This window comes from Schistocerca americana, chromosome 2, assembly GCF_021461395.2.
Source record: "Schistocerca americana isolate TAMUIC-IGC-003095 chromosome 2, iqSchAmer2.1, whole genome shotgun sequence".
Taxonomy (NCBI): Eukaryota; Metazoa; Arthropoda; class Insecta; order Orthoptera; family Acrididae; genus Schistocerca; species Schistocerca americana.
Window position 1 is genome coordinate 180,082,060 of NC_060120.1, and position 14,828 is coordinate 180,096,887.

Genomic DNA, 14,828 nt, shown 5'->3' on the forward strand with positions numbered 1-14,828 from the left:
TCTTCTATCAAGAGAGTTAATTTGGAGTTGGAATGGTTGCTTATGTTGGGTGCAGGGTCACACATTGGTGTGGTTCCTGTTGATTCTCTCAGTAGTTGGAATCATACTAGGCATGGCCTTCACCTCAACAGGAAGGGGAAGGGTAAACTGGCTGGGAAAATAGCAGGAAAGTTAAAGGGGGGAGGCACTGTCTTGAGTGATAAAATACCAGTGCTTATAGGGTTCAGAAAAGACCCCTTTTTAGGGTAGCGAGGATAGAAAGAAACCAAATTTTAAGAGAGGTTAGGATTGAGACAAACTTTCAGTTTGAGAAAGAAACAAAAAAACATAATTTTAGCTTATTTCATCAGCATAAACAGCCATTGGTTAAGAATTTTCAACAGTCAGCAGATATTTTAACTCTACCCAATTTTAACTCAGTCAATGTGAAATGTCAGCTACCTTTATTGCATCAACATATTCGAGGACTGAGAAATAAAATTAATGAATTAATTATCTGCATAGGTGAATTAGAGTCCTTAAAGCCAGCCAACATAATCTGCCTCTCTGAACATCATGTGACCACTGGTATAGAGCCTTTAAGTGTTACAGGGTTTAGGTTAGCATCTCACTCTTGTAGGTCAGAAATGGAGAAAGGAGGAGTTGCCACATTCATCAGGAACTGTCATAAATTTAAGAACATAGACATTCATAAATTTTCCCTAGAACAGCATATGGAAGCATGTGCAACAGAAGTAGAATTTCACAAAAAAATCCTTCATAAAATTAAGCTGTACTGGCCCATTTAACAACCAAAAACAAAGAAGTACTGGTTGATGGTGATTTCAATGTAGGTTCCTTTAAAGACTCTCCCAATAAGAACTTAAATGAGTTAGTAACACACTCATTCAACTTAATTCCCACTGTAAAGTTTCCCACTAGGGTAGCCAATTGCTCACAAACAGCCATTGATAATATCTTTATAGAAAAGTCCAATGAATAAAATTATATTACAAAACCAATAGTCAATAGCCTCTCAGACCATAATATGCAGTTCCTTCTGTTAAATGTTAATACTGAACAGGATCTAAAATCTGTTAAATCTGAGCTCAAGAGGGTAATCAATAAGCCAAAAATTGATTATTTTAGGACACTCCTCAGAGACATTCGCAGGACTGATGTTTACAGTGCTCATGGCATGAATGAAAAATATAACACTTTTGCTTATAAAGTGCTTACCTTATTTGAACACTTGTTTTCCCCAAAAACTTACCAGGGTTAGAGCAAATTCTACAAAGAAGCCATGGATTGCTCAAGGAATAGGGTTATCTTGTAAAACAAAAAGAAAACTCTATCTGTCAATCCGAAACAGTTCCGATGTTGATGCTATAGTGCATTACAAGAGATACTGCAAAATATTAAAGACTGTGATACGGACATCAAAGCAAATACATTACAAGGAGAAGATAGTCATATCAGACAAAATAAAGACAATATGGGATACAGCAAAGGAGGAGACTGGTAGAACCAGACATGAAGAGGAGCAAATAGCATTTAGAGTAAATGATACATTGGTGACAGTTGTGTATAGTGTTGCAAAACTTTTTAACAAACATTTCATAATTGTTACTGAAAAGATGGAGTTGTCAGGTTCTGTAGATGCTGCTATGGAATACCTCAGAACAGACATTTCAAGTAACTTCCATAATATGAATTTGACCCTCACTACCCCAGCAGAAATAATGTCCATCATAAAATCTTTAAAACCAAAAACATGTAGTGGGTATGATGAAATATCAACAAAGCTAATTAAAGAATGTGATTCTGAGTTAAATAACATATTAAGCTATCTGTGTAACCAGTCATTTATCAGTGGAATATTTCCTGAATGGTTAAAATATGCTGATTTGAGCTACTGTTTAGGAAGGGAGATAAAGAAATAGCATCAAATTTCTGTCCAATTTCACTTTTGCCAGCATTCTCAAAAATTTTAGAAAAGGTAATGTACAATCGGCTTTATAACCATCTTATCTCAAATAACATGCTGTCATAGAAGCAGTGCACATTTCTAAAGGGTTCTGATATTGAGAAGGCTGTCTACACTTACTGTGAAAATGTGCTTAATTCATTAGACAAAAAATTGCAGCCAACTGGTATATTTTGTGATCTGTCAAAGACATTTGACTGTGTAAATTACAATATCCTTTTAATTAAATTAGAATATTATAGTGTAACAGGAATGCTGCAAAATGGTTCAAACCTTATATATCTGGCAGGAAACAAAGGGTGTTGTTAGGAAAGAGACATCTATCAAGCTATTGGGCATCATCCAGCTGGGAACTAATTACATGTGGGGGTCCCACAAGGTCCCATTTTAGGGCCTTTACTTTTTCGTGTGTATATCAATGACCTTTCATCAGTAACATTACGAGATGCCAAGTTGGTTTTGTTTGCCGATGATACAAACGCAATAAGTAACAAATCAAGTGTAGTCTTAGAAAGATCAGCTAATAAAATATTTGTGGACATTAATCACTGGTTCCTAGCCAATTCCTTGTCACTAAACTTTGAAAAAAAAACAAAAAAACATGCAGTTAAGAACTTGTAAGGGGTGTCCCACGAGTATATGCCTAACATACGATGACAAGCAGGTAGAAGAAGTGTACAGTGTTGAATTCTTGGGATTACAGCTTGATAATAAATTCAACTGGGAAAAGCATACCACAGAACTGCTGAAGAGTCTTAACAAGTCTCTATTTGCAATGCGAATTGTGTCAGAAATTGGGGATATAAAAATGAAAAAGCTGGCATACTATGCTTACTTTCATTCCACAATGTCATATGGGATTATTTTTTGGGGTAATTCATCAAGCCAAGTTAAAATTTTCCGGGCACAAAAACGTGCAGCAAGAGTTATATGTAGTGTGAACTCAAGAACATCCTGCAGAAGCCTGTTTAGGGAACTAGGGTTACTAACTACTGCTTCCCAATATATTTATTCTTTAATGAAATTTGTCATTAAAAATATATCACTTTTTCAAACCAACAGCTCAATTCATGGAATCAATACTAGAAATAAGAATAATCTTCACAAGGATTTAAAGTCACTTAGTCTTGTACAAAAAGGTGTGCATTATTCAGGAACACACATTTTCAATAACATGCCAGCAGCCATAAAAAGCTTAACAACCACTGAAATTCAGTTTAATGATTTATTGGTGGCCACCTCCTCCTCCTCCATTGATGAATTTCTCAGTAGAACCAGCTGATTTGTATGTGTGTGTAAGTACAATCTAACTTCTGCACCATTTCAGTGCAATAATGTGTTCTTCGTAAATAAGTACTATAGTAGTTGTATTACTCATTTATTACCTTATAAATAAATTTAAAAAAATTATTTTAAATTCAGTGCGTTAGTATTTGTAAAAAGATTCTTTCATATAGTGTTCATTAAAAAATGATCATCATTCCACTTGGGACCTGTGGAATGGTACATTAGCTTATTTGTTTGAGTTGTAAATACTTGTCATGTATTGTTGTTTTTCTGACATGTTCTACATCCTGGAGGACCTCCTCATTACGGATCAATTGTTGGAATGAAAGTAAATCTAATCTAACACACACACACACACACACACACACACACACACACACACTGCAAACATCACATACAAATGGCATTATGCATGAAAATGCACTTGAGAATAAACATTATTTCCTGAAATAAATAGTACAGGTAATAAATAAAAGAAAACCGTGGCTGGCTGCAGCAAGTGTTATTTTGTAATGAACAAATCCATTCAGAGAGATAGAACAGATGCTCTGGGTACTGTATTATCAATTAAACTGTTTAATGCCAAATCTCTCAGATACCTGTGCTTTAAATTCTCATCTTAAAAGCGCAGAAGTACCTGTGGATCAGCCTCTTTTTTTTTTAAGAAATCACACTCCAAGGATGCTGCTTAAGTTGGGAGGAGGGGATGGGGCAAGGAATTTTGATGCACTGTCAACTTACTGATGGGCGGAAAGAGTAATATAATGACAAACAGAACATCATTTGTTGGAGCACAGTCTCAGAATAACAAAGTAAAATAATAGAGTCTCAAAGTGATGTGTTGCTTACACTTGTTTTACATACTGGATCAATCATCAGTCAATAATGCTAAAAACCCAATGTTTTTCTATTACTGGATACACAGACTACAGCCCCTAGAGCAATGGAAAACGATTTTGAAATTTTCCTGGACAGGAAATAACACATACTATGTCTTCCTCATGAGAAATATGGACACTACTGTATTTTAATCCTGCATGGATTTGTTAGCTGCAAGATGATTACACTTCCAAAACTTAGAACATTGAGCTATTAATAAAACCTTTCCCTAGAAGCATACCCTACTTTCCACCATTTAGTGGCAAAATTATATACAAAAAAGTAATAGTAGTGTGGGTTGTCATAAAATGAGAAACTGAGGAAAGAAAATGCACACACAAATACAATAACATGCAATTCAAAGATAGAAGTAGGTTAATAGGAAATCCATAAAAACAAGAAAATTGTATAAATGACATTTTTCAGGTGTTGGAAGCTACAGCAAAATTTCATTAAGGCAGGTGTAGCACCCAATGTATAGACAGCACAGTGTGGTGTCCTGCAAAAGAGAAGACAGAAGAACAATACAAAAATTAAGAAGTCATCCAGCCTGGATGAGTTACCAGCCTCTATTCTGAAGGCATGCATAACTAGCATTCAATTTATTATTTATTTATTTGTCAATAGCCCATTTATTGCAGTGGTATCAGCCATGTCAGAAACAAAACAGAAATAATATGTACAAAAAATTAACAAAATAGTATATGATAAGGCGAGGATAGGGCAGAAGGTTCTCTGTGGCCTAAGTAAAGCAACCATTCCAACATTTTCATTAGAAACAGGGGAAACCATAGTAAACTCAAGTCAAGGTGACCAGATGGAGGGTGAATCCAGGCTCCCCGAATGCGGATCCAATATGTTAAGACTGAAGGAGCCACCTTGCTTGGTACACGATTGAAAGGGGAATTGTGAGTACAACATGCACAATAAATAAGTCAATGGACACGAAACTTTGAAAATAAAAACACTACTGAAAAGTGAAAACAGATAACAAATTACATAACACTGCAGAAAAGACCAACGTGCCTAATAAGCAAATCATTTAACTTTGATATAAAACACCCCTTAAAGAAGTAATGCATACGAGCACATTATGTAGCACTGCTAAAAAGTAAAATGCACAAACACTTGAAAACCTTCAGACACTAAAACCATCGCAATTAGGGGAACACCAGTATGCACGGACTCCACTGTATACAGGGATGACCATATATAACAAGTTAATGGGCAAAAACATATTTAATATTAAGCCAGAAATTTTAAAAACAAGGCTACAGCAGGTTCTGTGGGAAATGCTACTATTCAATGGAAGAACTCGTAGAGGATGAAACGATTATTTGAGCAAATGGTAATTAAGTGTTATATTTTTTGTATGTATATATAATAAAATTGTATTATTATTATTATGCTGTTTGTTAACATCAGCTGTTCTTTGCTTATGGCGAAATTTTAGCGCAGTTTGACATGTCTGCTGTGGCTGAATTAAATGTTCATAGATTATGTTCGTTATGAGACAAACTACAATTCACAATTCTTCTCGGCAGAAGTGTATTACACTGCATCTGAAATAGAAGAAACCCTAGTAACCCTATAGGCTCACATATTCATTTACATCATAAACTTCTCAATAAGAAATGATTTTGACACTGATCCGAAAGCTGTTTCTGCCTGCAACTTCTTTATGTATGTTGGCAGTGCATTATAAAGAGTGGCACCAAAGTGGCTCACATGCCTTTGAGTATGGGTTGTTCTGATTTGTTCTATATGTAAGGACCACATTTGCAAGTATTATAACTGTGGCAATCGGATTCATTTAGCAGTTCATCAAGTCTAGCTTTTGTCATCGATACGCATTTGTGTGTGTACAAGGAGGGTACAGTAAACAAATACAACTTTTTTAAACAGGGGCTTGCAGTGGGCCTTAGCCAGTCTATGTGAGAAGATTCAGAGAGTCCTTTTCTGTAATGTAAAACTTTCATTTAATCAACTGTAAATTGTATCCCAGAGAACTATTCATTAGCTACAAGACTCTTAAGTAACTAAAACAGGCCATTCTAGAATCATCTGAGGAGCAAACTTTAGAAATAATTCTCAGAGTAAAACATGCAGGGCTGAGTCTCTGGGAGATATTAGTTACATGGTCTTTCCAGCTTAAATCTTTGTCAACATACACTCCTAAAAGTTTTGTGCTTCATACCCTTTCTAACTCATTTATGCCCAGTGCCAAACAGAGAGCATGCTTTTGATTCAGCTTCCCAAATTGTGTATAGTTTTTTTTTCTTCTTTCCTTTTGGCACTGAAGCATGTATGCATGGAATTGAAGACTTTATCGGTTGTAGTAGACAGAGATTCCTTAATATCACCCACTATCACGCTAGTATCATCTGCAAACCACATGATCTTGGCTGCCGTTCCTGAGGTATGTGTGTCATTTATATAAATAAGGAACAGAAGAAGGCCTAACACACTACCCTGAGGTAGAAATCAAATAATGGAATGTAACAATATTATGAAAAGGAAAGTTGTTACCATATAGTGGACATGGTGAGTCGCAGATAGGCACAACAAAAAGACTGTCACAAATAAAGCTTTCAGCCATTAAGGCCTTCGCCAATAATAGGCGACACACACACACACACACACACACACACACACACACACACACGCGCGCGCGCGCGCGCGCAGCTACAGTCTCAGGCAACTGAAACCACAGCCATGATTGAATTTGGGAGTGGGGCAAAAGGTGAGGCCTTTGGAAAGGACAGATATTTCTGTTGGGCTACAGCTTCTGGAGGATAGGTTCATGATTGTGTCACGGGTCTGTTTAGAATCTGGATTCTTTGTAGTGGTGGGAGTGAGTTTTGGAAGGTGGGCTAAGTGTAGTAGGTCTGCAAGACAGGGTTTGTCAGCTATAGGGGGACATGGGAGAGGTTTGGATGTTGTTGTAGAGGTGGTGGACAGTGGTGCCCCAAGGCAGGAGTAGGAAGTGAGCAGGAAGGCAGGAGTAGGGAGTGAGCAGGATGGAGAGCTTTTTGAGGTGGCATTGTGCATGTTGCTCAAGTTCCTGCAGAGCAAGAGGTTCAGAGTTTCAATGTGTGTTATGGGTTCCAGGAATTTGGGATTGCATAGCAGAATTTTGCAGATGGAGAGAAGGTACTGTAAGGAGGTTTGGGCTTGGTTGATATGGTTTTGCAGGCCTATGTTGGTGAGGGCTAAGAATTGGCAGAAATGAACAGTTGGACCTCATTACGGAAGGAGGGGTGGCAGCCAGAGATGGGTAATTTGATGATAAGGCCATTGAGGAGGATTCCACAAGCCAAGCAACAATGCAGGAGTGGTGGGAGGGAGTTTTGGAAGGTGGGGTAAGTGTAGTTGGTCTGAGAGACAGGGTTTGTCAGCTATAAGGGGACATGGGGGAGGTTTGAAGGTTGTTGTAGAGGTGGTGGACAGTGGGACTGGGATCTGGCTAGGTATAAGGAAACTATTCTGTATTGATGCAGATGGAAGGAGCAAGGATCCATGGTGCTGAAAAAATTGTGAAAAATTACATAAATAATGTAGAATTGTGTCCAAACATTTTTTTGCAAACATACACCTAAATACATGTGAAAATTCACGAAAAGGATGAAACGGATGTAAAAGGGGGAAACAAGAAGAAATCTCCCTCCCAGGGGACACCACCTTATCATAGGCACCTTCAGTGAGGGGCGGGAGGGTTTGTGTGCCTCAATGAAGCGCCGAGATGTATGCCAGCGGTAGTGCAGCTACTGGCATCGTCGCCCAAGCTGGACTGGTCTCGACTGTTGTCTTGCAACACAGGGCAGGGGATGGGGGGGGGGGGGGGGGGGCTCTGTAGGCATAGGAAAGCCAACCTCCTTAGTGGAGTAAACCCTAAAGAAATCCAGGTCCTCCAAGATGGGGGTTGGCCATGGGGCCAATAACATGCTGTAAAACCGACATATTACATAACCTCAACAAAAGCCTCAGATGATGGATGCGAGACAAAAAACACGACCTCGGCAAAGAAAAATGACAAAAGATTTGGTAATAGTAACATGGAATGCACAAACAATGTTGAAACCTGGAAGGATGAAAGAAATAGCTGATGAGATCATGAAGTACAACATTGTAGTGCTAGAAGAAATAAGATGACAAGGACAGATAGATATGCCCCTGTATTCTCTGCTGTATAGTGGACCAGACAGAACAGGACAAGCCGGAATGGGATTCATAATAACAAAAGAGGTTGGTACCAGTGTTTTTGAATTTGAAACCATAAATGAAAGACTTAGCAGACTGAGAGTGAAAGTGAAATTCAGAAATATAACGATAATAACTGCATACACACCAACAGAGGAAGCAGAAGAAGAAACAAAGGAAAAGTTTTATGAAGATCTAGAAAGTGCATGAAGTGAAGTACAAAAGTACGGTCTGTTCTTAGTTATGGGAGATTTTAATGCACAGGTTGGGCGAAGTGAATATGGAAGAGTATCTGGGAGATACACATTTCACGAAGAAAGTAATGAGAATGGAGAAATGTTATGTCAGTTTGCTGCTAGAAATAATCTAATTATCAGGAGCATATGTTTCCCACACAAAATAATACTTCTTATAGCATGGAAATCAAATGTAAGTGGAGTAGTCCATCAAATAGACTATGTTAGTAAAGGCATGACATGCCACGTCAGGCATCGATGTGAGGAATTGTAGGGTCTCTAACTGTGATTCAGACCACTGTGCTGTGAAAGCTTTAGTGAGAGAGAACCTATCTCTAACATCTAAACCTGGAATGGAGAAAATTACAATCTGGGCAACAGAAAACTGAATGATCCAGAAGTTGTGAAAGCATACCAAGTATAAGTCAAGAGATGCACTGACTCCCAGCAAGGAAACAATGGGAATCCAAGAGAGATGGACTAAGATCCAGAAAGCACTGAAAGAGGCAACAGAAGACATAGTCAGGATGAGAAGAAATGAGTGGTTTGATGATGAATGCAGGCTAGTGATAGAAAGTAAAAATGCAGTGAGACTGAGAATGATACAGAGAGAAACAAGAAGAAATGTGGAGGTGTACATAGAATTAAGATCCAATGCCCAAAGAATATGCTAGAAACAAAAAAAGGAATGGCTGAAATCAAAGTTTAAAGAGATAGAGGAATTAAAGAACAGAATGAAACGAAGAAATTCTATCATGCCATGGGAAAGATGAGAAAAAATTTTCAACCCAAACAAAATACATGCAAAAACAGAAATGGCGAGATAATAGATGAACAAACAATATTGCAGAGATGAGCAGACTACTTTGAAGACATGCTCAACAGAAACTCAGATCAGGCCCCAAGAGGAACACAGGAACAGGAAGATAACACAGAGGCAAGAGAAATTGAAAGGGATGAGGCACAAAACCCAACAATGCTGGAAATGGAAACAGTGATAAATAAACTAAAAAATTACTGTGCACCTGGTGAAGATGGGACCATGTCAGAACTAATAAAATCAGGGGGGCAACTTCTAAGGCATGAAATATTTAGACTAATAAAGAACATATGGGTAAATGAAAGCATGCTGGAGGAGTGGAGTACTGGAATAATATGCCCAATATATAAGAAAGGAGAAAAGCTCAATTGTGAAAACTATAGAGATTTTCTCTGGAGTGGTGAACGAAAGTATAAAGAAGTGCACCGAAAATATACTCGGAGAATACTAATGTGGATTCCGACCAAACAGAGGTACATCTGACTAGTTGTTTGTTGTTGGACAAATAATGGAAAAATTATATGAATATGATATAGATCTTCTCTTCCTGTTCGTGGCTTTCGATAGTATTAATAGACCAACATTGTATAAAGAGCTGAAAGAATTGGGCATCTGTGATAAACTGAGAAAGTTAATTGAGCTAACAATGAAGAATACAAAATTAAAAGTGAATAACAGAATGACCATGCAGTTGGACTTCGAGGATGGAGTGAAACAGGGTGATAGCCTCTGTTGCATAGTATCATACAAAAAATAGATACAAGAGTAACAATAATGATGATGTCCAGCCAGATATGCAGATGATACTGCCATGGTGACAAGGGATGTAACATCGTTTAAAGAAATATATGGACAAATGGAAGCAGAAGGAACAAGAATTGGACTTACTGTAAATGAAAGCAAGACAAAATATTTGGTTATGTCCAATTCTGAAGCTAGAAGAACACCACAGAACCTGAAGAACTCTGATAAATGCTTCATAGCTGACAGATGCTTCCATTATTTAGGTGTCCTCCTAACCTATGATAATAGTATGACACAATGTATTAGAGAAAGGATACAAGCAGGAAGCAAAGCCTGTTATGCAAACCTAAAGATACTCAAGAACTCTCTAATTACAGGAAAACTAAACTGAGAGTATACTATTCCTTTGTGCGACCTGCTGCCACATATGGATCAGAAACATGGACAATGACAGAAGCAGACAGTAACAGCCTAAGAGCATTTGAAAGAAAAATCTTATGAAAAATCTATGGGCCTGTGAGAGAGGCAGAAGGTTGGAGTGTGAGATACAACCATGAAATACAAGAGCTTGTACAAGGCTGAAATTTATCAAATCTCAAATAATACATTGGTTAGGACATATGTAGAGGATGACTGAAGACAGGAAAAGGGCTGTATTGCCAAAGAAGAAGAAATCTGAGAAAATCAATGATAGTGAAAGATAAAAACTCACTAAAGCTGGCGAGAAGTCACAGGGATAAAAGTAAAGAATAAATAATAAGACAGACACTCTCGTCTGTTGTTGACAAAGGCCTTAATGGTGAAAGCCTTATTTGTGACAGTCTTCTTCTTGTGCCTATCTACGAATCAGCATCTCCACTTATATTGAGTAGCAACTTTCCTTTTCATAATATTGTTACCCTGAGGTAGACCTATTTTGACTTTCCTTCCATCAGATACTAATCTGATTTTATGATTAGCATGAGCTGATGTGAACTATGCAATATGTAAAGCCAAGGGCATTAACAAATCTAATAAATGAGTCTTTTAGTTAGCTATTTTTCCCGGGTGTTTAAAAGACACATGAGCTGTGCCAGTACTAAAGAAAGGCAATGAGGAAAATTTGAAAAGCTACAGACCAGTTTCCCTAATCTCATCCTTCTGAAAAGTAATAAACAATGAGTTACCTGGAAAAATAAGACTATTTTTAGAGTTGTCCAAGGCTTCTGATATTTTTTAAAATTCAGGGTGAAACCTCCTATAACATCAGAACTTCTGGTTGAGAAGGCAATGAAACCATCAGTGATGTGTTCAGTTGTGTAGCATATAATAAATCAACACCGAACAGAAAGAAAACAAATATGAATTTTAGCCTAAAGAGGGTAAATAACACTGTCATGTTAAGCATAAAAGATATTTCTGTAAACTGCGTAGCAAATACAAAGTTTTTAGGTACAAATATTGATTGTCAGTCAATATGGAATGAACACACAAGGTGTTGGCAAAGAGAATGTCATTATCATCAAAGTGTAACAACCAGTTTCTCGTGAATTTTAAAATTTTCCCAGCAAATTGAATGTTTAAACAAATTTTGGGCTTGTAGCTGCTCCTCATTCAATATATTCCATGATATTTCAACTGGACACATGCCAGTCATCCTCATGTGAGCCCTGGAAGACTGACTAACATATCCTCTCTTCCACAATATATAGCAGACTGTGAGTATTATGCATGTGTCAAAATCAAGTTGACAGACGGACCACGCTACCCGGCGGCAGCACACACACTGGTGGATCTGTGGAACTCAGCTGTCCTCTGCATTACCACTCACTGTGGCCATCGACACACTCTATCATCCTTGATTAGAGAAAATCATGGAGATGGAGTTCCATGCACTGTCAGACTGGTAGCCATTATTGTAGCTCACAGGTTTTCTGCCTAGCTTATGCCCACAGATTCTTTAATAATGAAGTCCCAAAAGTCCAATAGTGAGTGACACTGGAGATCCTACATGTGATTTAGCCAAGTATATCACTTCTTTGCTGAGACTGTTGGTGGGCAAATGTACACATCACATCTGTCAACCGGCTGACCAGTAGACTGTGGGGGGGGGGGGGGGGGGGGTGTTCTCTGTCTAAGCAGTTTGAACCATTTATTTAACTGTAATGTGGTGTCACTTTTTATAAACATCCCACTCGCAAATTCTTTGGCCATAATTGGCAATAAATTTCACGTGGATATCACTTGTTTGTTTTGGCACGCTCTTTCTTCTACCTATTTTATGTTCGATCAAGCATATTTTGAGCACACTGACTGTGTCATCATGGGCAGCCTCCCTTTATGACCAACCTTTTTACAGAGGATTTCAAGGAGAGAGCACTTGAATCAGCTGCCCTTAAATCAACTGGAATTACGTGGACAGTGCTTTTCATAGAGTGCTCTTATGGAGAAGATAAATTAATGGAGTTTCTTCATCACCTCCAATCATTCATATTTGGTTCACTGTGGAAATAAAGATGGTTGTCTCCCTTTTTTCCTTATTGTGGTTGTATGGGTGAATGATGGTGGTATGGCGCGCGCACACACACACACACACACACACACACACACAAACACCATGAAAGACTTACACTGAACATCAACACTGCACTCACCTTTTGCAACCAAGCAAATCTGCTATTGCCAAACATTGTATTTCCACTGGAGTACACTAAAACAATGATTCTGATCTTTTTGGGACTCCATTATTAAAGAAGCCATGAAAATACTCCTTGCAGAAAATCTGATGAACCATGATAGTGACTAACAGGCAGACATTGCATGCAACCCAATCATCTCCACAATTTGCACTAATAAAAGACTAAGGCGTGCACCAATGGCCACGGCGACTGGCAATGCAGAGAACAACTTAGCTCCATGGTTCCACTTGCTGCTGGGTAGTGTGGTCCATCTGTCAACTTGATTTTGATGCATGTGCAGAACACTCACAGTGTGCTACGTATTGCATAACGAAGGCTGTCTTTGTCAGTCTTTGATGGCTCACTTGAGGATGAGTCACAGGTGCAGCATTGAAATATCATGGAATGCACTGTATGCTGACCAGCTGCAAGCCAAAAATTTATCTGAACAGCCAGTTCCTTGTGGCAACATAATTTTCCAGTGGACACTCAATTCTTAATTAAGAGATTCATTTTTGCAGATCAAGTGCATAAGAAGTGGAAACACTTTCCAAAAAGTAGAAAAACTAGTCAACAATTAACAGTAGTTGGGATCATTGTAAACAAATATTTAAAAATAGAATGGGTACCCTTACTGTGTCAAGTGACCAAGCTGTTGTGCACATCAGGAAAAACTTTAGTATCTCACAAATATCTCTATACAAGACCAAGGGACAAGAGCCAGTTTGGACTAACATTTACCAAGGAAAAACAAACAAAGAAAAAAACCCTAAACAGCATTTTCTTTCACTGATTAAAGTTGTATAATAATTTGCCCAAGGAGGTGAAAGAGATGACAAAAATTCACCATTTTGCTGATTTAGATATCTCACTCAGACAGGTAGAACAGAAGGGAAAAGTACAAAGAGACTAAATAAACAGTGTATAATTACTTTTTAGTGTTATTAATGTGACTCGTTCCCAGTATATATGTACATAACTGAATGAGGTAGTGCATTTGTTAAGAAACTGGCCTCAGTTTTAGGAGACTGGATGCTCACTCTATGTTCAGCCATCCTAATTTAGGTTTTCTATAGTTTTTGTAAATCCTTTCTTTTCTGGTAAATGCCAGGGTGATCCCTTCAACAAGCTACAGCCAATCGTCTGTACTCACTGAATATATGTTTCTGTATATATCACTTATGTTTTCCTTGTATTTAGTTGACAAATCCTGTATCATTGTAAAATCATCCTTGGATGAATAAATTACTAATACTAACAAATATTATCAAAATGAAACTTCCTGGCAGATTAAAACTGTGTGCCGGACTGAGACTCGAACTCGGGACCTTTGCCTTTCGCGGGCAAATGCTCTACCAACTGAGCTACCCAAGCACGGCTCACGCCCCGTCTTCACGGCTTTACGTCTGCCAGTACCTCATCTCCTACCTTCCAAACTTTACAGAAGCTCTCCTGCGAACCTTGCAGAACTAGCACTCCTGAAAGGAAGGATATTGCGGAGACATGGCTTAGCCACAGCCTGGGGGATGTTTCCAGAATGAGGCAAAGGTCCCGAGTTCGAGTCTCGGTCCGGCACACAGTTTTAATCTGCCAGGAAGTTTGATATCAGCGCACACTCCACTGCAGAGTGAAAATCTCATTCTGGAAACATCCTCCAGGCTGTTACGTTCTGTATCTCTGCCTACGTAGATCAACACCTTTAACCCATTACATGCAGTCTCCCATCCTTCATCAAAGACACCAACCACTTTCTCGAACGTCTGGAATCCTTACCCAATCTGTTACCCCCAGAAACCATTCTTGTAACCATTGATGCCACTTCCCTATACACAAATATTCCGCACATCCAGGACCTCGCTGCGATGGAGCACTTTCTTTCACGCCAATCACCTGCCACCCTACCTAATACCTCTTTTCTCATTACCTTAGCCAGCTTCATCCTGACCCACACCTGCTTCACTTTCGAAGGCCAGACATACCAACAACTAAAGGGAACAGCCATGGGTACCAGGATGGCCCCCTCGTACGCCAACCTATTT

The 14,828-nt window shown here is 38.5% G+C and overlaps 1 protein-coding gene across 4 annotated transcripts in view; it reads left to right on the plus strand.

The window, feature by feature from the left end:
- Positions 1 to 14,828, plus strand: part of LOC124594878 (broad-complex core protein isoforms 1/2/3/4/5-like) — a 67,153-nt gene that overhangs the window by 2,152 nt on the left and 50,173 nt on the right. For 2 of the 4 annotated variants that reach the window (XM_047133347.1, XM_047133350.1), the window contains exon 2: positions 4,559 to 4,712. The exons of 1 other annotated variant lie outside the window; for it this stretch is intronic. The gene's annotated coding sequence lies outside the window, so the exon portion shown is untranslated. Of the gene's footprint in view, positions 1 to 3,106; positions 3,262 to 4,558; positions 4,713 to 14,828 lie in introns of those variants that run through there. One more of the 4 variants, XM_047133349.1, reaches the window with a different exon arrangement.